Source organism: Ochlerotatus camptorhynchus, unplaced genomic scaffold (genome assembly GCF_037179485.1).
Source record: "Ochlerotatus camptorhynchus isolate MF236.1 unplaced genomic scaffold, CSIRO-AGI_Acam_v1.1 ptg000432l, whole genome shotgun sequence".
NCBI lineage: Eukaryota > Metazoa > Arthropoda > Insecta > Diptera > Culicidae > Ochlerotatus > Ochlerotatus camptorhynchus.
The window spans coordinates 5,861,422-5,886,596 of record NW_027040918.1 but is presented as its reverse complement, the minus strand read 5'-3'; the positions used below and the strand labels follow the sequence as shown (position 1 = coordinate 5,886,596).

Sequence of the window (25,175 nt, the reverse complement as noted above, 5' to 3'; positions counted from 1 at the left end):
TAATAAACACTACAAAAAAGTAGTCTGTACAATGTCTGATCGAGGATAAATGTCATACGCGTAGTTTAGAAGAATGAATTAACAATTGAATGTGGGTAAGTGGTTCAGAATGTCGGGTTATAGTGTGGCCTATTTAGCTATGAGTTGCACCTTGAAGTCCATAGACCCAACGCAGTTTGAAATGTTGAATAATCACGACGTAGAGCTGTTATGTTTGTCAACTGTAAGTAATTATGGTGACCTCGCGTTAGAGTTGATTTAAATGCGACCACCAGTCGTTCAAGAATGTGTAAATAAGAGAAAGGTATCATTAGGGGTGAAATAGGTATACCGTAAATTCAGCGGAAAAACGTGCGTGAAATATAGTTTACAACTAAATTTACTGATAACTATAAACGACTAGATTGCAGTTAAAAAAAGGTTGCGTGCGGCGACATGAATTGTTAGCAGTTTTTCTTAACAGCACTGCTTTCGCGACTCGTTACGAGTGGTGGTGTCTTGTAAAAGAGGAGTGAAGTTTAAACATACTACCTTTACAATCAAAGCCTCTCCAGGCAACCATAAGCAGTATAATAATGCACAGTGAGAATTTTTAATTACTATAGATCTATCATTTTTTTAATCGTACAATACTTGAGGTTAGAGATTGGGTTGGTTTTAGTTATCCGCTAAATCTGTATACTTTCTTTATATAGATAATCTTTAAAATAGCGCCTTCAGTGATGAATTGAGCCGGCGCCGGTGGTGTAGTGGTAAGCGTGACTGCTTTCTAACTCCCCGATGGGTCTGGGTTCAATCCCAGCCGAGGTCGGTGGGATTTTTCTGAGGCATAAAAATCTCTGGTCACGTCTTCCTTCGGAAGGGAAGTAAAGCCGTTGGTCCCGGCCCATGTGTGTTGAATGGGTGCGATATCCTACGCAGGTGTGGAAACTGCCTTCCTGCACATTCGATTGCCGTCAATGGATGGCAATCGATGTCCGTCGGTGATTGGCACTAGATTGCGGAACAGAGACCGACGTTAAATAAAGGAAAAGAAGTGATGAATTGAGGAAAACGGACTGAAGACCATTGGCAGCCGCATTTATGTGCCTGTTAGCTTCAAATTTTGCTCAACAAATAGGAAACAGCATTTGGTATTTTCTGTCGTCTACACAAGGCGAGACGCTATTTAATGCCTTGGTTTGGTTTACATAATGATAGGTAGTGCAGAATTTGAAGTGCTCAGGACGAGCACTAGTGAGAGGGATCATGTTGTGCGTGCGCTTGTTCCTATCGCGTATTGCGAAATAAGAACATTTTATACAAGTTCTTCCGACTGGAGGTGATATGTCACCCAATTGCATTTGTACAAAGATTACACTAGTTTACAGCATATTTGAACTTTGTACGCTGATGGTCATTTCTCATGTAAAATCGTTAAAAATTCACAAAGACTTAACTAGAATGTTTGCATTCCAACCGACTTTTCCCATTAATATCTCATTTTCATTGGTTTTTAGCTGACTTCAAGGCACAACCACTACAAACATTTATATTATATTTTACGTTGCTTAAAAACTTAGCTGAAATAAAAATTTTCTTGGAAATATGCAAAACAAATTAAACAAAAATCAGAACTCTATTAATTAACAACAATATCACTAATCTCACTGAAAAATGGTGTTCATTTGACCAATTTGATCACTTTTAATTTGGTGTTAAAATAATTGATATAGTTTCATTACTAGGGAGTCATTTGTTATAAGTGGTGCAACATGCTGTGCAACGTAAAATCCAGTTGAATTTCCAGTTAACCCATCGTACAATATATAGTTAAATGCTATTAATCTCCCAATCAAAATGCAAAATTTCCGCACTGTAGAGCCACACACTGTATTTACACTGAAGGTGCACTCAAGAGCGCTTTCGAGTGCACCTTCGGTGAAAACACAGAGTGTGGCTCTGCGGAGCGGAAATTTTTAATTTTGAAAGGGAGATTTATAACACCAAACTATCTATTTTAAGACGGGTTAACTGAAGATTTAATCGGATTTTACGTAAGCATTCTATTTTAAGAAGTAAAGAAAAATAATGTTGGCAAGTAAAATTTAACAATTCAAAGCATTAATTTAAAAATTAATTTTAACATCACATCAAAGTGTTACATCCAAGAGGATGCACTTCAATCGTGTCGGAAATATGGTGTAATATTACTTGCCAAAAAGGACAAAATTATCATTAATACAGTGCATGAACTGACATTACGCTGTATTTGTTTATTATTGTGGTCATAAAAAATACATGAGATTTTCGACATGATTGAAGTGCATCCTCTTGGATGTAGTATTAAAATTTATTTTTTGCTGTGTAGGTTTTTAATGCTCTCTGGAGAAGAGTCTAGCATGAGGTCTTAAACGTATTTCTTAACATAATAAATGGGTCTAAAACTTCTTTGTCTCTTAAATATATTTCCAGTGGAGACTCCATATCGGCATCAAACGTTTCGAAAGTAGGCTCAAAACAGGTTGGAATGTTATGTTTCAGCAATCAGTTCGGTTAAACAGGAATTTTTGCACTTATGAACACTCGATTATGACCCAAATAAAAACGTTTTATGAGGGATATTAAACTTTTATTTATTTTTAATATTTCTTCATCGATGATTGATCCACTTTTTGAGCCACCAAATTCAACAACCAGATGTGGGTTCGGTTTTAAAAATTGCCTGTAGAGATATAATTTCCGTGTAGGTGTCATAATTTATGATTTTTAATTGGACTGCGGAATGCAATGTTGACCTAGTCTTCAATTCAGCCTATCATGCAAATAAGTCTAGAATGAATTTTCAAATAGCCCTATCTGCTTTTGTAAACAAAGCTTCAAACGTCACCATCAGGTGGGTAAAATTTTCCCAACATTATGGTGGTCAAGGCGTCACAATGTCAGTCTCAATCGACAAAATCGTCGCGGCGAAGGGACTGCTAGTTAAAAAATTTCTGTTATAGTCGAGCAGCATTTGGTACGATACTTTAGTTCAAAAGCTACCAAACGAAGTCACTAAGAACGAGTGATGTGAATGTTTACACCCATTATTCTCGAAACAAAAGAACCGGTATGACTGAATCAATTTTTATCTTCATCCGATAGGTCGAAGTGAATTCAATGACGTTTCAATGCATTAGGCCGAGTTATGAACCCGTAGACCGAGTTCGAGGTCACGGAGGAGTGTTAGATTTCAACAATATCTCTACAATTTGTCAGTCTTTATCGAATATTACGTATCGTACGTATCGGAAAGGTAAATAAATTTAGAAGGCATCTGTAGCGAAACATAAAACAAAAAAAATCCGCTCGAAAAATAGAGGCAAAGGGCGGGTTGCGCTTAGTAGGTCCAAAATTAGATCTTAGCCCTATATAACGGAAAATTAAAATATATAAATATAATAAAGCTTTTCGCACATGTAAGCACTTGAAAATTACACGTGATTTATTTAATTTGTCTACCATCCACATGTTTATCTAAAAAAAATTAACGAAAACGTGACATAACGCATAGTAAATAAATTGAAAGAGCTTGTGATAGAGTGTCGGTCAAAGGAATTGAAGCCAAATTGAGGCTTCATTTCAACTCGAAAATCGATTTTACTTTCATTGAAAGGAAGTGAGCAAAGCCAGACGAAAAAATTCACAGCTAGTCTTCCGTTCTTAGTGTGCTTCTTTTTCTTTTTCGTTTGCGTTGCTAGACTAGACAGGCGTTATGGAAATGATGCGTTAAACACGTTGCCTGAAAGAAGAATAATTCGAGCTCATTTCTGAGCTTCGAAAATGTAGAGCTCTGATTGTGGTGCTAGTTTGCGTGGGCGAGTTAAGAGTTTAGGCAAATTGACGTTTGAATATTTGTCTACGAAAGCAGATACGGCAATTTGAAAATTCGCTCTTGAATTATTTAAAAGTTGATTGTCTCTGCCTACTAGGGTAAGTGTGCCAGTTATGGCTCTAGTGCTCCAGTTTTGGTCCTAAGCCCTAACTCAAATTTGAAATAAATTTATATGGCAAAATTTATGCTCTAATCTTGTATCACTCATATTTATTATGTTACAAAGTAGACGTCATATTAATCAATAAATTAAATAACCGGACTAACGAATTTGGTGAATTACGGTAAATAACAATAGTAATATATTGGTTAGTTGGATGCCTTTATAAAGAAGATTTTCAGCCAGATGCTGGTTCATCTCCAATAACAATAGTAATTAATCAGAAAGTACACTGCTTACTTTAAATTTTGATCTGTAAACGAATCACTTACAATCAATTCTGTTGGTACGAATCAATTTAATTGACAACCACTGCTTTTTAATGGTAAATTTTAACATTGCTTGGTAACCCTTTAGAATACCATAGCATGTTCATGCAACTAAGTGACGCTGTGGAACTAAAAGAAACTAAAATGTTTTCAAAAGCGTTTGTTTGTTTTCAACTTTGTACTTGTACACAAAAACGGCTACCGTGTTAAATACATCGATGACAGTTCTTTTGGATAAGTCTGATTCACTTTGACAGGTCTATTACTATGAGTGTCTAAAGGTTTTAGGCAGGCAAAAATGGTCATCGAAAAATTTGAACTGTTCTTAAAACCGATAAATTCACCTTAAGTTTGATTGTTTTCCATGTTGGTACTAGAATATTAAAAGTATTTTAAAATCATGGTTATTAATTTTTTGATGATTTAAATTCCAACCCCAGGATCTTGGAAATGTTTCTTAGGTCGAGATCAAGAATATCTCTCAAATTTCCATGAACTGATTTACAATAATAAATTCTTAGTTGACTCTATCACTTCGACCTTGGGGATCTACCACTAAAGGCGTTCCTTAAGTACAGAAATCACAAAATTCTAAAGCTTTAAAATGCATTGTAGTTTTCGAACTTAAAAAAAATCACTAAACACTTTGATGGCTTTTTATATATCAGAATCAAATTTCGAACTGTGTTCTATTGGTCCATGGTTGTCAGCGAAGAATACTCAAAAGATGGAGATTTTCATCAATCGATGCCTGCGATATATAGTTCGTGGTTTCTCCTAGTGGCCTCACAACTGGATCTCAAATGCTGAGCTTCAACGTCAATCTTCAACTGCAATTCACGAACGTAAGTTGTGGAAGGTGGAGGCCTCATGTAAGCCTAGTCAGTAAAGGTATGGTATTACCAAGCCGGTGGCGGTGGGTTCGATTCCCGGACCCGGTCGAGGAAATCGGGTTGGAAATGTTATCGACTTCCCTGAGCATAGAGTATCATTGTCAGGGCTGGTAAATGTAATTTTTAATGTAAAGTCTCACGTGGTATTTAAAGAGATACTTCTGTTACTTATGTCAGATGAGAAATCGACTGCTGTAATCATCGTAATTACTAGCTCATTTTTTTGATATTAAGTTGTTACTTGTACCACGGAGATCTTAAAAAAGTATTCACACTACCGATTACAGACACACCCATTTTTGATTGCTGGAATCCAGCAATATTTTGCTGGATTTTGCCGAGCTGGAAGTTCAGCAATCTATCCTGCAAAAAATTGCAAAGTGAAATTGACAGCACTTTGCTGTAAAATCAGCAATTTATACTTATTATCTAGCATAGCGTAATGCCAATTATTTAGCTGGAAGATCTCAGGGATGGTAGCAGGTCAATGACATTTATATAAGGTCTGGGTCAACAGGCAGCTTGCTGGTGTTAGAAGCAAAAATGTTGTAAACATTGCTGAACATCTGCGAACAGATAGAAATACGTCACTGCCAACATACTGAGAACAGATAGAAATACGTCACTGCCAACAGCTGGTTCGTGTAAAAAGATAAACATTGCAATAAAATACGAACACCACTAAACATTTGCACATTTCACTAACACCAATAAGCCCTTTGGCCCAGACCTTATATAAACGTCATTGGTAGCAGGTCACTTTTTAATGACTTGGTCACTATTTTGAAGCTAGTCACTAAAAAGTCACTTTTTATACCAAAAAGTCACTGAAGGCACTATTTCCCTTCACCAGGAAAACTATTTGGAAATGCCTTCAATTTCGTTTAAAAATCGGGGAAAGTAGACCTCCCCTCCCCTTGGCTAGTTTTTGCACCTTGCTGTTGGTGGGCGGGCTTAATTTCATGCTTTATAGTGGAGCGTTGGAGACGGTAGGTTTATGGTCGGCGTTGCTGGCTCATGCCGCGATAGAATGGCGACATGGGCAGGCGATGGGGATTACTAAGCTTCCCCTCTCTGATAAACCGCTGCATGAGAGAACCAAAGATCTAGTCTAGCAGTGATAGTATCACACTTGTTACTCCTTTTATTGAGAGCCGCGTCGTAGTACGCTTACGTATAGGCACTGACGTTGGGTGTGATACTGGCGGGTTTTGCCGCAAATCACTCTTATTTTATTTATTTTTTACGCAGATAGATTTATTTGGGTTTGCAAGGGAATTATACTATTGAAATATTTCAGAAAGTGCCCAACAGTGCTCCTTCTATTTGCGTGACAAGCTTTCATTGTTGTTTTCATTGAAGTATTACTCAGAAAACAATGTTAAACATCATTTTGTACATGGTATTGTAACTAATCTTATGTGTGCTTCATTTTGATTTGGGATAAGTGTTTGAACTATGGCTCGGGATTTCCACTGTGGTGTGCTTCTATTGTGACATACCCATATGTATTTTTGTGGTGCCACATACTGGAAGCGTGAGAGCGTAGTTGGAACATTTACCCTATACAATATACAATTTAAAATTAGCTTGGAAACTAACTTCAAAGTGAAGCATTTTAGTCACTTGAAGGTGTCATCTGGGACGAACAAAGATATAAGATAAGATATGTAAAAGCCAGAAGTACTTGAAACACGTTAAATTGTAGTTTAAAAGCATGGGTTATGTAGGTAGATTAGAGATTTCAGTTATTTATTAAATAAACTTCAATTATAGAATTCAGAAAGTTAATTAACATAAGAGATAGGACGCGGGGGGTCCGCTTAGGAAGGCGACTAGCCTATGAAGTTGTACCAAAATCTTCCTATTTAGTGTATTTGTTAATTACAGACAATGTCAATAGCGAAAGTCATATCTTCAACCAGGCGCTTACGAACAAGTGAAATTTTAGGAAAGATGTGTTAGATATGTTGATAGGTTTGAAATAAGAATTAGGATTGTTGTGCTTTAGTTTTCGGTAAGGTATGATGTGTCAACAAAGCCCTTTTGAGCAAATTTTCAAACATCAAATTGATTGAGTGATTTATTGAAAGACATTGCGTTGCGAAAATTGACAAGTCATACATCTAACATAGTAGTAGTAGCAGTGTCGCATAATCTTATCACAATTGCTGCAAATAGTGCTTGAGGGGCCAGCAGGGCTGAATACGGATCAAAACTAACATAACTACTAACACTAAAATGATCCCGGAACTAACACTTATCCATTGCACTTTTAGTTATTTATTAGTTTTATTTTTCTACTAAGTCATCTATGCTTCTTTCTATTGTTTGGATCAAGTACAACTAATACTAATCTACCTTTATGTATGTTTTACTCCCTTTTAACCCATTATCTTTATGAATGGCGAATCATATGACGTGAGACACGTACAAGCTGGAACTCAAAGAATTACTTCGAACAGGATGTCAAACAAATTCAGGACCAATCTAAATGAGACCAGAAACCAACAAGGCATCGGGGAGTTATATATTCTGGGAGAGGTATTTGATAAATAATCAAAAAGTGGTAAGTTAAAATCAAAGCCAAGGATCATGAGAGGTAAATTGTCAATAATTCATTAATTAGTAGAAATCTCGATAACTTTTTCAAGGGAGCGTATCGGCTTTTGTAGGCGGTGCGTTTGGTCGTCGATTTGGCTTAACTGGTGGCTCGCCCACGCGGGCTGGCACTATCATCAGATAGGGGAAATTTTCCTCTACCTGCTGGTGGTGTTGATAAGCGTGTGCGAGCTGCCGGTTGCGCCGGATCGACGATCGGATGCATTGTTTGCAGGAGCTGGTGCTTCCCTTTGAAAAAGTAATCGAGAAATAACCATATTATCCTGTAATTGATATTACTATTTTTAGATATCAATGAAATTAGTCATGACAGAGTAACAGATGGGGAAGGACAATAGACACAAGTTGACACAATAAACAAGACAAGTGGGGGCTAATACACAAGACAAAATGACAAAATAAGTGACGACAGAAGACAAGACTGGGACGAAAATCAACCTTTTAAAAAAACAAGAATGCGCAATTATATTATCAAAACTATTTGGATCAGCACAAAAACAACAGTGACCAAATGGGCACCATAGCCTAGGAACGTCTGTGTGTTGATTTAAAATAGAGGCTCATAGAAGCAAAATTTATCAATAAAAGGGGTCCAGTGTAGAGTTTTAGCAAGTTGCTGCCACTGGATCACTACAAAAAAAAAAAAAAAAAAAAAAATCCGGGAAAGTAGACCTCCTTTCCAGGAAAATAAATTGTAAACATTGGAAACTTTCCAAAGGTATTTGTCTGTGATAGATTTTCAAAAGTCTTTCAAGGATGATTAAGAACTTTAAAAAATCCAAAGTATATTTTAAGAGAATTTTAAAGAATTCTAGGGATGACGCCAAGATATATCAGAGAAGACTTTGGCATTCTAAATGTGACTACGAAAATCTCATGTAAAATTAAGAGCTCTGAGGACCGATTTCTTCATCTCCGCTTAAATCTTAAGCCAGGTTAACCTATATAATTAAACTTAGCTTAACACATATGAGCGTCGCTTTTGGTTATTGTTTAAATTATTAGAGACGCAACATTCAGCTCCGAAACAATTTTGGAATAATTCCAATATAATTGAGAGTGAATTTTAACGAGAGTTACGAGAAGAATTCTATGATGATTGGATGAGGACTGTAGGTCCAATTCGAATAAGAATTCAAAATTAGTACTGAAATTTTGCTCCAAAAATGTTCTCTGCGGATATTTCTAAAATAATTTTGGGTTGATTTCTGAAGATACTTCCAAGCGAATTCGACATACATTCTGAGAAGAATTCCAATGGAATCGAATTTTGAGGGTTCAATCTCAAAGGAATTCTGAGAAGCGTTTCAAAGTTAATCTGTGATAGATTTTTGTTTTGAGAATTCGGAGGAAATACTATGGGAGTTCTAAGGAGAATACGAATTGAATTCCCAATTGAATGCAGGGGAGAAGTCCAAGATTATTCTAAGCAGAAATTTATGAAATTTCTGAGGATAATTGCATGGAAATTCTAAGGAGAATTCAAATGGATTTATGGAAGGAGCCAGTTCGTAGAAGAGTCAATAAAAAATCGAAAATAATCTACATTAACTAATCATGTGTAATTATGTGTGTTTAACGATTTACATAGTCGGAGATGCTTAACGTCAAATATCAGACTTAAAGTGGAGATTTTATACGATAGATGAGGAGATTAAATTATAGAGTTGTTAGTTCTGTTATAGTATGGCAGTGTGAAAATTGTATATACAAAGTAGAAAGCGAGCAAAGGAAAATTTTGAAGAAGGTACGAATCGGGTAGTTGTTTATGTCAGATGGCGACTAGAGTGTGAAACAATCGATAGAACTGTTTCCGCACATCGGAGGTACATGACCAAATCGGTGATCATCCCTTTTGCCAGTGGTGTCCAATCACCATCCCTCATTAACGGATGAGTCCTTTGTTCGCTTTCCACTTTCTATAAAAAGTTTATTTCAATATCAAACCGTATTTGAATTTCTAAGTTACCATATAAATGGTTACTTATTTAGTATTTACAAATCACTATTTGGTCACTATTTCCGTAATTTTAGTCACTAAAGTCATATCGCATCAGCACTACCAGCCCTGCTTTTTAGTGACTTGGACACTATTTTAAAGTCAGTCACTGAAAAGTCACTTTTTTCATCGAAAAGTCACTATTCCTTAACATTTGGTCGCTAAAGTCACTTTTTTGCGACCAGTGTAGAGAAATAAGAATTTGACTCTAAAAGCTCACATCAAATCACCGCTTGATTTGGTAACAAATTTATGTTAAAAAGATTAATTAAAAATCCGTTCGTAAATTCTGACTGACAAGAAGAGTTTCAACCAGACAAAAACGTTTACTGTCCAATGTTGATGGAATCACTAATATTTGGATTTTTTTGGATCTCAGCATTGTAATAGACCTATCTCAAATTGTCAGAGGTTTCGAGAAAAGTTCTAGACAAAATATTCTGGCTATTTTACTTCAAGATCTTGAATGTTTTCCAAGCATAAAATATCATAAAATGGTATTGAAAAATGTTTAAGTTTTCGAGAAAGGCCAGAAATTTGAAAGGCCAGAAAACAAAAAATCATGTCACAAATTCTTGGGTTCCTTTTTAAATTCATTAAATTGTATTGTATTGTTTTTCCATACTGAAAACCCGGTAATACAGAAACAAATTTCCAGGTCCAGGTTTTCGAAAAAGAAATTATGTCCATGATCATACAATGTTTTCTATGTTTCAGGAGCATTTAAATTGTTCAAGAACTGTGAACTTACATTCTATATGTTCAAAATATATAAAATTATTTCAGGCCGCACAATTTTCTCAATTTGTTTGTCTAAGAGATCTCGAATGTTTAAGTCCCAGTAATTAAAAAATGCTCCAAAACTCTACAGTGAATCGCTAAATCCCAAATTTTTCACGATCGAGATTTTAAATGCTAGACGCATTCAAATTATTTATTATGTCCGTGATCTTTCGATCTGGGATGATTTTCCTTGTTCCATGATAATGAGATTGTTTCAGACTGCGATCTTGAAAAGTTGTCTCCCAAAGTTATGATTTTTTTTTATATATTCGAGGTGTTACAGAAGATTCTGTTCTTGGAAGTAATGGAGACGACCAATCCGCTATAGCAGCTTCAAAGAAGGGCTCGATATTTTTATTATTATTTTATTTTATTACTCATGGCTAACTTAGATCTACATTTAATTCTAGACTGCAGTTCTTCACGTTGCAAAACGCATCACTTCATCTACATATCCCAGATCTTCCAAATTGAATGTTCTAAAATTGTCAAAAAATTTCTAAACCCGAGCAGGAGAAAATACCTTATGGATACCAAATTCAGGTATAAAAATAGCATAACTGACAACGTAAATATGGTATTGACGAGGCTGAGGTAAAATACCAAAAATAATAGCTCAAAACGTTCTACGAATAACGAACTAATAAATAAATTAGTTATTATAATAACTGACGGACAACAGACGCTTTTTTTCATCTCAGAATACCATAACTTGCTATTTGAAAGGGCTTCTAATACCAATGCAATAACTCTTTGAAATGTTATTGTCTAAGAACTGAAAGATCACATTTTGTTATTTTGATATTTATTTGATATTTTATAAAATATTTCGATAACTGATTCATATCAAAACTAGGTTTTATACCACAAGCATACAAAAATAAGATATCATACCACATTAAGATATTCATATGTTATCGGTTAGTTATCTAATCACCGCGATTTGCATCAAATATCAACTTAGTAAACTGTTTGTTTTAAAAAATTGAGGTAGACAAAAGAGTGCAGAGTGAGGAAATAGAAGATAGAATTGGACCGTGCTCTTGTTTATTCAATTCAAACTTATTTTTCAAGAACAAACGTTTTAGTTTTTAGAAATATGAAAAGTGCGCATGATGGGTTTGCGAGTTTATACAATATCTCTAAGTGGTAATCGCAATCAACGTCCGATCAATAAATGTCACTATTGGTCGCGTGGCTTAGAAGTCACTATTTAATCACTATTTTCGTTATTTTAGTTACTAAAATCACTACTATTACACCATATACCCACTACCATCATGAGAACAGTAATTCTCAATATTCTTGATAGAAATCATTGTTACTGAAAAACACTGAAACTATCATGATACAAAACTTTATTTTCTCATATGAGGAAACAATTTGTGAACAAACGATGCAAAAATAAATCATGGCTTATGTTAAGCACATTCCATCGGCCATTCAGTTTTATTCAGCTGAAATGGCTATAAATAAAGAGTAAATAGCCGTTTAAACTTAGTCAACCCTAAGTTAAGAATACTTACTCCATGACTACAATGCAATTCATATAATTAATGGGATGATTCGTAAGTTTTGACGTTTGACGTTTACTGGAAAATCTAGCATTTTTATGGATTACTGGTTGGTCAGCAAGAAATTATTTTACTGTAACTACTTCAGCAATTCATTTTGCTGGAGCTCGATTCATATTTTTAGTGTGTACTGTTGTTTGGTTTAGCCATCAACATTTCCAACTGATTTAGATGAAATCAGTTAGAAATATTGAAGTCGAAAACCGTAAGAGAATTATTCGCATGAGTGCTTGATCATTGGAAAATAACCAGAAATATCATGATAGGTAGTTTCGCTTCGCGAAAGTGAGAGGACCTGTTTTTTTCATTGTCACTTGACGGCCGTGACATTTACCAGCTCTGAATTGTGCTTACCAAACAATATACAAATGCATGGCTTGCTTGGCTAGAAAGCTCTCATTTAATAACTGGGGTAGTGCATTAACAACACTAAGTTGAGAGCACTTACCATTTGCAAAACGCTTGAAGAACGCTTCTAGAAGAAGAAAAATACAAAGAAGAAAAGTTGTGAATGGGATGAAACGAAATCTGAAAGCTTGGATTGGAATCCAGCAGGATTTTGCAACAGAGGCAGACCCAGGAGGCGAAAGCGGTGGGGCACCAACAAATAAATTACAGAAATCGAGCTTTGAGTGTGTTGGTTTATTTCCTTTAAATTCCGTTATAATTGCTTATCTTTTGACTGTCTGACTGATTGCTGTCAAAAGATAAGCAATTATAACGGAATTTAAAGGAAATAAACCAACACACTCAAAGCTCTTCATAAAGGGATTCCGTTAGGAGGTTCGACAAATTTAAAAGATTAAAGAAATCGACTTAAATTTAACCTGGTATCTGGCCAAGGTGAAAAAAAAATAATCGCCCAGGGTGGAAATCATTCACGTTGGCTATATTCACCAGTCTGGTCCCCTGATCCGATTTCGGAACAGTTCACTTTAGCTTTGCAACGCGAAAAGAATCTCTTTTTTATGAATATTGCTCATTTTGCACCAAATTCGCCTACTGCACTATCGCTCAGAATTGTTTATGGTCAACCTAGAAAAACTATAAATTAATCATTTTGAATGTCAAAAGTGCTGCATTTTTCAATAGAGTGTCATATCGACATACTATTGGTGTTAGAACTTTGAAATTTAATAATTTTTATTTTTTAATGCATGAGCGAAAAAAGTTTGGAAGCCTTATTTTCAGCGCAATATTGGTGCAAAATGCGCTATACACTTAGTTGTTAGCTTTTTTTTGCTAATAACAGGGTTTTAACCTGCTAGGAATGCCGTTAAAAAATCAATGTATTCCGATTATTTCGATGTTATTTCAAGAGCACCTAATCCATTGGGGCCTCCCTTAGCTCAGTCGGTAAAGGCGCAGCTACAAAGCAAGACCATGCTGGAGGTGACTGGGTTCGATTCCCGGTCCGGACTAGGAATTTTTCAGGTTGGAAAATTTCTCGATTCCCTGGGCATAGGAGTATGATTGTACTTGCCACACAATTATACAAATGCAAAAATGGTAGCAGGCATCGAAAGCTCTCAATTACTAACTGTGGAAGTGCATCTAGAACACTAAGTTGAGAGCACGCAATAAGCTAATATGCCACAAGCAATAAGCTTGAAATGCGAAGAAGAAGAAGAAGACCTAATCCATTGAACATGATTTTAGCAAGAATATTTTATTTTTTTAAACCCTAAGAATCAAGTTTTGAAATTGATTTGTTATCTAACATAAGTATTAGATTTCAAAGAAAGTTGCCTATCTTTAATTCGAATCAAAAATCATTAATACTCACACAGAAATAGATTTTCAAAAGACTTACAGATCAGGTACATCTCTGACGAAATAAAACTGGAGCTTGGGAGGCTGATTATGATTTGAGGCAACTTAAAAAAATTTAGGGTTGTGTCCTAGACACGACCGCAGTATGACGTAGAACTACGCAAAATTGATGTATGTCATGCATTTTTGATTATTATACGTTATCTTAAATTTTTCAAGTATTTCAATGTTTCGGTTATGGTTCAAAACTCACGAGTCGTGAGTCACGACAATTCATGTTAGCATAATCAGACCACGGTTCATCTTACGCATGAGATAATGTATTTAAATTTAATGTAATGGTTAAGAATTGACAGAATTTCCCCTACATAACTACCTTGGGTTGATCAATGCTGAGTTATTTTGCTGTGATCAATGTACACACAATTTGACATCGACATCGACTACAATAGGAACTGACACTATTTCATCACACATTTTTGTTGATTTGCACATCAGTATAGTACACAAAAACGCCATGCATATCGTGGGATAAAACAATTGCCAAAAAATACATTATTTTTTTCAGTAGCTCCATCATTAGCTTTAAATGCTTTAGCTTTATAATAACGCAACAGGCAGTTGTTTTACCTGTCAGAAGACGGTACTTTAAATATTGAACAAAATGTTGGTTCATATACCCCAGGAAGGGGTATAACGATCATACGGGGCTTAAGCTCCTCTTTGTTCTCCAATTTGGAGGACAACCCTAACATAAAATTACCATGCATCATCATTATGTACTTTACAGCGTATCGTAGAATGATTGCAAAATAGAATATGTAACTGTTCTCAAATTAAACGTTTGGTTTCCAATAAGTAGGTGCTTAGTACAACATTTTTTTGAAAATTTGGGGATTCAGCTATTGAATTTGAAAGTCTGAGTAAAAGCTCGTATACAGGTTCTCCACCTGTTTAATGTTTTGATAGTAAACATCATAAATAAGGTACACCACAGGTGCAAGTAGAAACAGTAGGTGTATCTCTTAGTGGAAGTGAATATTCACTGTAATTATTTTTGAGAGGCATTGTGTGCTATCGCAAACTATATTAGAAATAATCTCAGTGATTATTCACTTCCACTAAGAGCTACATCTACCGTTTTAACTTCCCCACGCGTTTCTACTTGCCATGGTAGGGTAATAGATTTTGGTTGGACCTATTCATGTCATTTTCGCACTGCGTCTAAATGTAAGCCGTGGTTTTTCTATGAATATTACATATGGACTTGAAAAATGTGTGTTTGGTGATAAAGTCTAGTTTTCTAGTTTATAATAATACTAAAGAATGTACAATATTCTCAAAATGATTTTATTGAAACGCAGGTTCGTAATCACACAAGCATTCCTGAGTAATTGCGCTAATTGGAAACAGTAGATAGAACTTCTTTTTCTATGATGCACGGTATATGCATTTGGGTTAACATCTGATGTCCCTCCTTCTTTACATATACTGCACAAAAAATACTTTCTAAGCCCCGCCCCTGCCAGAATTTCCCACCGTTTTTTTTATGAATGGGGTGGGTCAGAAAGTATGATTTGTGCAGAATATGTAAAAAAGGATGAACTTCGGATGTTTATCTAATTGCATATATAGAGGTACCAGATATGTTTTACAGTCAGTTGGTGGTAAATCACCCACAGAATAACATCAAAATATTATGCAGAACTTTGAGTGGGTTTGTTTATTTCCTTTAAATTCCGTTATAATTGCTTATCTTTTGACAGATACGCGTATTTCGTCTACTACTTGCAGACTTCATCAGTACCAAGTACTCAACACAACTATCAAAATATTGTGAGCGATCAAATTCGAAGCTCTCTGGGCAGTAGTTGGGTAAAAAATTAACGGAATTAATTTTCTTTTACTATATTATAGTTTGCTTAACAATTTTTTCCTGGAAAAAAGTGATCATTAAAGACCATGTTTTTTTTCAGGTTGTCGTTATAGGGGAGGGGGAGGGGGTGTTTTGCATAAATAACTTTTCCACGTTTCGTATTAGGGGATGATCATTAATTACGTAGACAATTCTTTGGGATTCTTGCCCCCCTCGTAGTTAATGAACCGCCCCTTTGTTGAACGGCACCCAAGTCACCTTTAACCACTGACTTGCTCCTGCTTACTGCAGGACCAAGTGCCACGCCGTTCGAAGCGGTAATGAGCAGAAACGCGACAGCAGCGCTGTTTTATATCTTTTAAGAACGATGTGCAACCAAGTGGTACTCGATTATGATGACTGGGTTTGGAAAACACGCTTATTTCATGAAAACAATGATATAATTATCATTTTTACATTTTTCAACAGTTTTACTACTGAAAATTGGAAAAAAATTTATTTCAGCAGGTTCGTAATGTAATATCCTATCGATTGGCGTATTTGGATTTAAATTTCATCTATAAATGACAAAGTTACAAGCATTCAAAACCTAACGCTATTTCACCACACATATTTTTTGATTTGCACCCCAGTTTAGTCGACAAAGACGTAGTTCTACGTCAAAAACAGTTACATGGTTCAATTCAGGTTTGGCAAAATATCATGCTCCCTTATAAATCTCACCAGAGTCATCTAGATCATACAGGATGTTAAAAGACACATAGGGGATATGGCTCTAATGTTGGCCTATAGATCTAAGATTGGGCCCATCGCTAAAAATTTGCTACTTATCAATTTTATATAGATACACGCGTCATTGGGACGGTACTAATGGATATTTTTGGTTGCTATTGAAAATTTAGTCGATTGTTGAATTTATGTATGGGCCTAAATTAGGGGCATTTAGGCCGACATTATATCCATGTCCCTTATGTCTATAAACTCGAGCTGAAAATCAATCTTAGCCATTCTGTTGAATCTGCAACAGTTTAAAATCATATTGGTGAGCTAGTTGTTAAGAGACCATTATAAAGAATTAATATATCTACACCCAACTGACAAATGAAAGATTTTATTACAGATTGGCATGAAAAGTATGCTTCCTGACATGAACAGATTCTGTAATGTGGTCGCCGGAAGGTTTTTATAAGAATTGGTTAATTTCTATGTTAGCTTATTTTTCGAATCATAGTTTGTTTCCCCAAATGCATTGCTTCTATAAAAACTTCTCGTGAAGATTTTATACAAAAATATGCATTCCATTGCAAGAACTGCCATTACATTTGTTGCCTGAAACATATGCAGAGGATGTAATAAATCCAACCTTACATTGGATATTTGAGAAATTTCTTATGCGTGTTTACTTGAATACATTTTCGTCCAAATCAATAAGTTCAAACAAATTTGCTTTTCTATAAATTCAACATACCAAACTATCTGTCATCAAATCCGTCCTTATTCAGAAACAAACAAAAAAGTCATAATCTAACAGCTAATATTATCTTATCGCAGTATTATCTGCACGACCTGATTCGAGCATTTGTTGAACCTTGTTTCGACTTCTACGATTCTTCCATTACCCCGACAATCTTTCTGTTTAATTAACACCACACGACTCAGTATTCTAACTCTTCATTATCACCATTCAACCTTTTCCCATTGCCAAAAAAAAAAGCCACAACATACTGACCTGTTTGTGAGCGTTGAAATTCTCGTAGCTTGACTGCTGATTCAAGTCAATAACCTCTTGCTACCCAAAATATGGCGACGACGACGACGACGACGATGTCGTGCTTCAAATGCTTACTCTGCTGCTGCCTGGCTCTGTCCTGCTTGATTCAAAAAAATCCTTTTCACTGTATTTATCTTCACCTTCTTCGCGCCTGCTGCAGAGAGTTAAAGTACACTGAAAAATATAAAGCAATTTCACTCACTTTTCCTTCCGTTGCGATTCTTACTTTATCAATCGTGCAAAACAAGCCACTTTCGACTAACAACAAGCCCTCGCCAAACTCACAAATTGCGCTTTTTCTTTCTACCACCAGACAACTGTTGCCCACCGACACTCTCTAGACTCTAGCCTGACAGGGGTTGTGTTGTGGTTAAACAACTTTGCAATGCGCTGACTGTGGAGGCGGTGAGATAACAGATATCGAAGCGAAATGCTTCACTTTCCGCCAGCAGAGCACGATAACAGCAAAAATATAAAAAAAAAAATATGTATGAATCGGTGGGCAGAAAAATGCGCCTTTGTGCAGTGGGCATAAACGACACTTGCAATTGCAACTAATGTGGGTGTACTTTCAAAGAAATTTTCTGTATGAATGCAATTTTCTTCTAAACACACACTGTCACAGGTCACTAGTCGTAAAGGTTCAGTACGTGTAGGTGTCACAATATACAATAAAAAAAAAGATCACTAAACTGAATTAGCCGAGCGCATAAAGTTACGTGCAAAAAATATTCACCGCGGTTTAGGTGAGTGATGATCTTGCCGCCGAGCACCGAAAGCAGCGGGACTGATTTTTATTACAATTATTATGTCACTGCATTGCGCACTGGAAAACAGCCATAAAACCGACCCGGACAGATTCTACGACCCGATATTGGCGGGTGGCTACTAGAAAACGGTAGAAAACGGATAGTCACACCAAAAAAGCTGTTGAAGAGTTGTGGACAGAGCACCTCGAGAAACACGTGCGGCTGGCTCGGGAGTCAGCGCGATACTTGGCGAGTTGGTTCAGCTTTTTGGCTGGGGAGCCGTTCCAGTCAGCACCAGCGGTTGAGCCGTTTGTTCACAAAGCTAGCTGCTTTAGACTGTATTCAGACCATAGCGTGCGCGGGGCTGGATTTTTCTTGGTAAGGAAGAGATAAAAGTACTTGTGGTCTCTCTCATGCCTACGCAAGTCCCGCCCCGTGCGCGCCAAGCTCGCTCAGGTCTCAAGACACCTTTAACCCTTGCTTGACGGCGGTGGCGCAGGCAGTCAGTCAGTCAGTCAATAAGCATTTAGCTATTTGAGTAAGAGAGCGAGCGATTCGACTTGTCGTTCTCTTTGGATACAGCGTTGCTCACAGTGCTTGAGATTAGGTTTAGTCGAGATAAACCCATCAGGTTGAAGCGGCTTGCTCAGCAGCGAACGGCTTATGATTTAGTGGATTGATCATTCAAACAGCAGTGGTATCATTTTTTATGAGAGATAATATTGAGCAGACCTGCGACACACGAAAATGAGAGAAAACCAAATGTAGCATGCAACATGGAAACTCTTTGGATGCTACATGCGTTGGGTTGTTCGAAGCATAGGAAAAAAATGTAGCGGGCATGGTACATGACTACATATGAAACATGTAGTGCAACTCGAATTAATGTTGCGCGACAAATGCCCGCATCCCGAGTAGCATGTGATGCTTAAAATGTTAAATTTTCAGTATCATCGGCAGGATGTCGACTACCTGAAAAACCTGGGAAATCAAGGATAAGGGAATTCATTTTTGGACCTGGAAAATCAGGAAATCTCAGGGAATTTAGTTCAAATTCAGATTACAAATTACAACAGAAACTTATTAATAAGTATGGCTGACATTCTAGCTTCAAACAACTTATTTTTTTTTGTATTAATTTATTTGTACAAGCTCAATCGAATAAACTTTACAGAGCCAAGCTATCATTTGCGTTATACATAATTAATGTCTTAAATCTAGAGTTAAAGGAATTGAACCGATTCCTCGCGGTCGTCTCGAGGTTAGTAGAGATTTACAGTTTTATGGATGGGGAGAGGGAGAAGGAGGTTTGATTTATGATTTACGATACAAATATTTGATTATTCCTAAAACATGAGCTTATTCCTATTCAATTTGGTATCCGCAATTATTACAGAAACAAACATTAAAACCCACACGAACAAAACAAAAACTAGTCACAAGGATAGCCAAACTTACAATGTAAGGTTAATATTCTTAAAGAAAACATATAAGTTTCATAAATTCCAGATCGCGTCTACCCAAAATATCCCGAAGGAAATCGCACAGCTCAGATCTGACTCCACGATGCTCGGCACAAGACCAAATAAAGTGACCTGCGTCCTGGTAACCTTGTTCACATTCACAGAGATTGCTGTCCCCCACCCCTGTTCCCCCTTTTTTACAAGTTGAGAAAACAAAGGGTATTTCGATGATTTTGAGTCTATTATAAATTCAGGTCCCAATGTGTGTTGTCAGAATTCATGAGTTAAACTGAGATAAAAATCCTTTTCCGTGGGCTCTAGACGCTGTTAGCACTGATGCCACATATACAGGTTTATCTGTAATGATACATATTTTTTCAATATTTTGATACAGATATATGCATGATTCCAGATTTTTGAAAAAAATACACAGATTTTTCAAATAAAGATAATGTATTTGATTTCTCGGCAACCTAAGCAGCGACCATCTTTCTATAGCCTTTTTCTCTAAAGGAACGCACACATATGCAGTATTGGTTTGTTTACAATCTTTTCCTGCCAGCTGCTCTAACAATTTCAGTCGAAAGAGTTGTCATTTTGAAACGCTTTAACAAAGCTCCAATCTTCTCTAGTGAGAGCGAGTATTGTCGGCAACCAGTTTTTCTTCGGCAACCGTTCCATTTGAACTGCATGTAAATCTGCTGTTCTATTATGGGCAACTCAAAATCAGCTACAACTTGTAGTGCGTGTGTTGCATTTCAAGAAAACCTTGCTAGATTGTTTTTTCTCAGTGGTAAAAATATAGTCAAATTGAAGCTGAAAGCATAAATAATCGTTTGCATGCATTCAGCGAAGTGTTTTCGTAAGAAAATCCAGTGAAAATAGTGTTTCAATTTACGTTGCCGAAAATAGTCTGTCATGCCGAAGCCGTCATTTCCCCTATTTATTTATTACGATAAATAAACATTTTTTTTCCCTTCTGAGCAACTTGAATTCAATCTGAGCATCAAATCCAAATCAATTTTTCACTAAATAAATATTATTATTTTAGCTTCGAATGGACTTGGAATCTTTCGAATGGACTTCTGATGTTCAGATGTTCTGATTTCTCGTTGTAAGGGATATTAGTTTCCCTTTCAATTTGTTTAATTAATCATGTCACATCATTACAGATACGAAGGTTAATTAAATATGTTTTTTTGTCAAATCCATAAACAAGCCATTTTATTGGTGTATAGATTTAGTCGTTTGTTGCTTGTTTGGAAGAGGAAGTGGGGAGTGTTGGACGATCGGTTAGCGTTGGATAGAGGAGAAAGGGTGAAGGCAGTGTTGCAGAGTTCGCCTATATAGCAGCCATCCTGCAAGATTCTCAAAGAAATATTAGAGCTACGTCCCTTCGATTCACTGCTTAAGCAGTTTACAAAACGAAGTAAATCCTCCGTTGGACTCACGATGTCTTGATCACACTGAGGAGCAAGTTGGAGTGATGAACCTATCAAGAGAGCACTCGATTCAGGACATTTCATTCAAGTTTTACCAGACCGCCAGACCGGATGTAGATCCTCATCAACCAAACGATTTGGACTACTGCGCTGAAACATTGCTTGGCAGCTTGATACAAATTCACTTGGTCACTCGGTGAGATCGTTCTTTTTTATCTTTATATATCTAATTATATTTCACTTCAGCTTATCGTTTACCAAAACAAATCCTGCTGCAAACCCAACCCTCTTACCCAACATCCCAGTGATTCCTCGTGGAAGTGCAGAGGATTTCTCGGCTTCCATCAAAGCGAGTGTCACGTCAACACATTCCTACCCATTCCTTTCTTGACCTGTGTTAGGGCGCGGCCGGCACTGGTATTGCCTAGTTTGAGATCACCAGTTTTTACACATTGAGGATGATTGCTAGTCCCAAGCATCAGGATTTTCCAGCAATCAAAGGATCACATTTTAGTCCTTGTTACTTTTTATGACTTGATAATAGTGACAAGACTCGGGTAGTGACCACCGCGCCGTTCTGCATTTCTATATTGTATATTTCAAATCAAAAATATTGTTTATGTTCATAGATTTCATATAGTCCTTTTTCCCTTTGTCCTTCTCCTTTTCCTTTCCCTCTTCTCTTTTCAGAAAGCGAGTAATGGCGCTATAGCCATAAATCATAAAAGCCTAGGACAAGAGTTAGTGCTCATACCCCAACCGTCAGAAGAAAATGGAGTATCATTTAAAATTTCTAGCTTTAATGCTTCCAACGACCAACCAATCATATAATTACCAAAATCGGAACGTACGGTACGAGATGTCCACGTTTCATCCATTTATTGGATTCTGAAGCATCGCCAAGCAGAAAATTTACCACCTTTTGGATAGAGTCAGTGTTCGGTTGGTCACAAGTCTGGTCCTGTGTAAGTTCCGGAACATCCGTAAGGGTGGTCAATTCATGAAACTGATCCTAGAACTCATAGACGTCTTAGCAGAATGAATTAGGAGTTATGAACAGAATATGGACTCTGGGGACTACGGGATTGCTTTTTTTTCTCATCTGTAGAGCCATTTTACAACTGCGTCCATTACTTAGGAATATTGTTGTTTGAATGTGGTGCTAGTCACATATCTTGTCACAATTAAGGTATGATAGACATTGGTTGACATAGCATGCAGTCCCACTTAGGCTCAACTCATTTTATAAAGTCTTATACCCTGTTGGGATTGCTTTGTCTAATTTCAAAGGGGTCTAATAGCCCTTTTCCAAATATTGACATTCTTCGATTTAATAGTGATCCGCAATTACAGAGTATCTGTTCAGCAGTTTCGTTTTCAAAATGACAAAGTCAATGACCAGTCATTAGATCAGTTATTAGCTGAAGATCTGTTTTACTAAAATTAAGTAAGTTTCGAGCTTTGGCAGCACCCGGTGTAATATTTTTTTTTAACGTGTCTGGATGTATCCGTGGCATTGCAATTAGATTTTTTTTTAGTTCTTTATTAAGGAGATTTTTAGCCTATGGCTAGTTTATCTCCGAAGAAAGGAGAGGGCTCAGAGTGAGTAACCTCTAAATACATGGTATATTAACATTTTGTTAAACTTTTTACTTTGGTTGCTGGCTCTTCAACTTATATGGAAAAAATAACAATATATAAAATAATGAAACAGAGGAACAACAGAAAACAAAATGATTTAAAACAAACTATAAACGAATAATCCAAACAAAACAGATCTCACCTGGCATGGGTCCAATAGGGGAAATCCATCCAGTTGAGATGTCTCGACGGCCGAAAGAAATTCCTGCTATACCAAGTGGTAGATTTTGGCTTCTTTTAAGAAGGTTACTAGTGCTGCCGAGGCCGAAGTATCATCCCCGAGCAGATCGCTGATGCTGGAAGTTAGGCAGAGTGACTCCCGAAGATTTTGGAACTCCGGGCAGTTGCACAGGATGTGTTCGACGGTGTAGGGTACCCCACAAATGATGCAGCTTCTGCGGAACGGTAGGCCACCATAGTTATAGTAGAGTTTGGTGTGCCCGGTTCGAAGCCGCGAAATCACGCGTTGATCCCTCAGGTTGTCCAGTTCGCTCCATGGTTCAGTTGACCCTTTGACTTTGCGGATGAAGGCAGTTCTGTTACGGAACCACTCGGCTTCCCATGCCACTCGAATGGTCCGCATGATCCACCTTCTGACGTCATGTAGAGGTACCTTGTCGATGAGTCTGGGACCCGATGTCCCGGCTCCGGCAAGGTGATCAGCAGACTCGTTACCTGGCACTCCGCAGTGTCCGGGAATCCATGTGTACACGATGTTCGGTGGGGCGTACTTGATAATCGCCTGGATCCATGGGTGTTTTGGTGCTTCCGAGGTGATCGCTTGAACGACGCTGTGTGAGTCGGTATCGGTTTGTTGGCTGGCGTCGTAGCGGCACGGAAGATCGCTGCAGCCTCGGCCGCGAAAACCGAGCACTGTGGAGGAAGACTGCTGCTTTCAGCAATACCGTCTCCGAAAATCCCGATACCTACTCCGTTTATCGATCAGGAGCCGTCGGTGTACCGGTGTACGTGGTTGGACCCAAGTAACTCGGCGACCGATCTGCGAAAAATCATGGATGAATCCCCTGCTTTGAAGCGGTTCTTGATCCGATTGTCCAATTGGATTCGTGAAGAGTGCCAACTTTTCTCTCCATGCCAATGGACTTTGGCCACAGGAGGGAGGTCAATGTCGGCGGCCGTGCGAGGACTCTGTTCCCCTCGTCGAGGAGAAAGATCCTATTGTTTCCGGAGGTCTTGGCGGAAAAGGCGGTGGCTTTTGGAAAGGAAGAAGACCCGCTTCGATGCATGCGGCGTCTGCTGGAGAGAATGGCCGGAACCAGATATGATGCGGATGTAGCTATTGTAGACTGGTGCTAGGGTTCTAAGCAGCTTCTCGGAAGCGATACAAGTAATTTCCGTCCCGTAAAGCAACCTACTGTCGATGATGGCTCGCGCCACCCGGAACCGAACATCGCGGTTGTTGGATCGGTGAGGCCGAGTTCGATCGATCAGTACGCCGAGGACGCGAACTGTTTTTCTATTTGGAATGGCTTGGTCGTGGATCGTAATTGGGGTGCTATTGAATCAGTGCTGAGACGGACATACGTGGCATCGGATGCTCTTTCTGGCGGACAGCTGTAAACCCATCGAGTCGGTTCATTTGACGATGGCAGAGACTGCCGCTTGCGCTTGCCGTAGGGTTCGGATCTGTGTAGGACCGGTGGTCACAATCAGCACATCGTCAGCGTAAACAAATATGTAAATGCGCCCAGGTAGCTGGTCAAATACTCCGTTCATTGCCACCAGAAACAACATGACTGCGATAACGGAGCCTTGAGGGACTCCGGTCTCCTCGCTGAAACCGACCGCGTGTTCCCCACCAATACACGGAATGACCGGTCGGTCAAGAAGTTTCAAGACAGAAATACATCATATGCCCCTTCAAGCCCCAGTTTTTTTCAGGACGGCTGGCGTCCACGTCCGGTTGAAAGCCTTGGAGATGTCCAAAGAGATGATTTCAACGTGATGTTCCTGGTCGTAAGTTTCCTTGAGGACGTCCCTCAGAGTGTCAAAGTACGTGGCCGTACCAAAACCTTGCCGAAAGGCATTTTGTTGGTGGTCGAGCAAGCTGTTGGTCTCAAGGAACATCTTGAGTTGACGGTTCACCATCCGTTCGAATACCTTGGAGGATGTGAGAGCGATCGGCCGGAACTTAGATGTGTCCCTTTTTTTCTTTTACCTTCGGGATGGGCACGACGAGACTCTCCTTCCACAGCGGCGGGTAGGTATCCAAGACCCAGAGTTGGTTGAGCATCTCAAGCATGAAACACTTGCCCTCAAGGGGCAGCTTTTTTAAAAGCGGAT

General features: G+C 37.8%; 2 protein-coding genes across 3 annotated transcripts in view; one reads left to right on the top strand and one right to left on the bottom strand.

Moving 5' to 3' along the window:
* Window positions 1-18,561, bottom strand: part of LOC135711385 (alpha-N-acetylgalactosaminidase) — a 182,558-nt gene extending 163,997 nt beyond the window's left edge. The window contains exons 1-2 of one of the 2 annotated variants that reach the window (XM_065234255.1): window positions 18,496-18,561; window positions 17,535-17,750 (exon numbers count right to left, since the gene is read on the bottom strand). The gene's annotated coding sequence lies outside the window, so the exon portion shown is untranslated. Of the gene's footprint in view, window positions 1-17,534; window positions 18,197-18,495 lie in introns of those variants that run through there. The other variant, XM_065234254.1, reaches the window with a different exon arrangement.
* LOC135711382 (6-phosphofructo-2-kinase/fructose-2,6-bisphosphatase 1-like) overlaps window positions 1-25,175 on the top strand; it is a 281,793-nt gene that overhangs the window by 184,089 nt on the left and 72,529 nt on the right. The window lies entirely within an intron of this gene.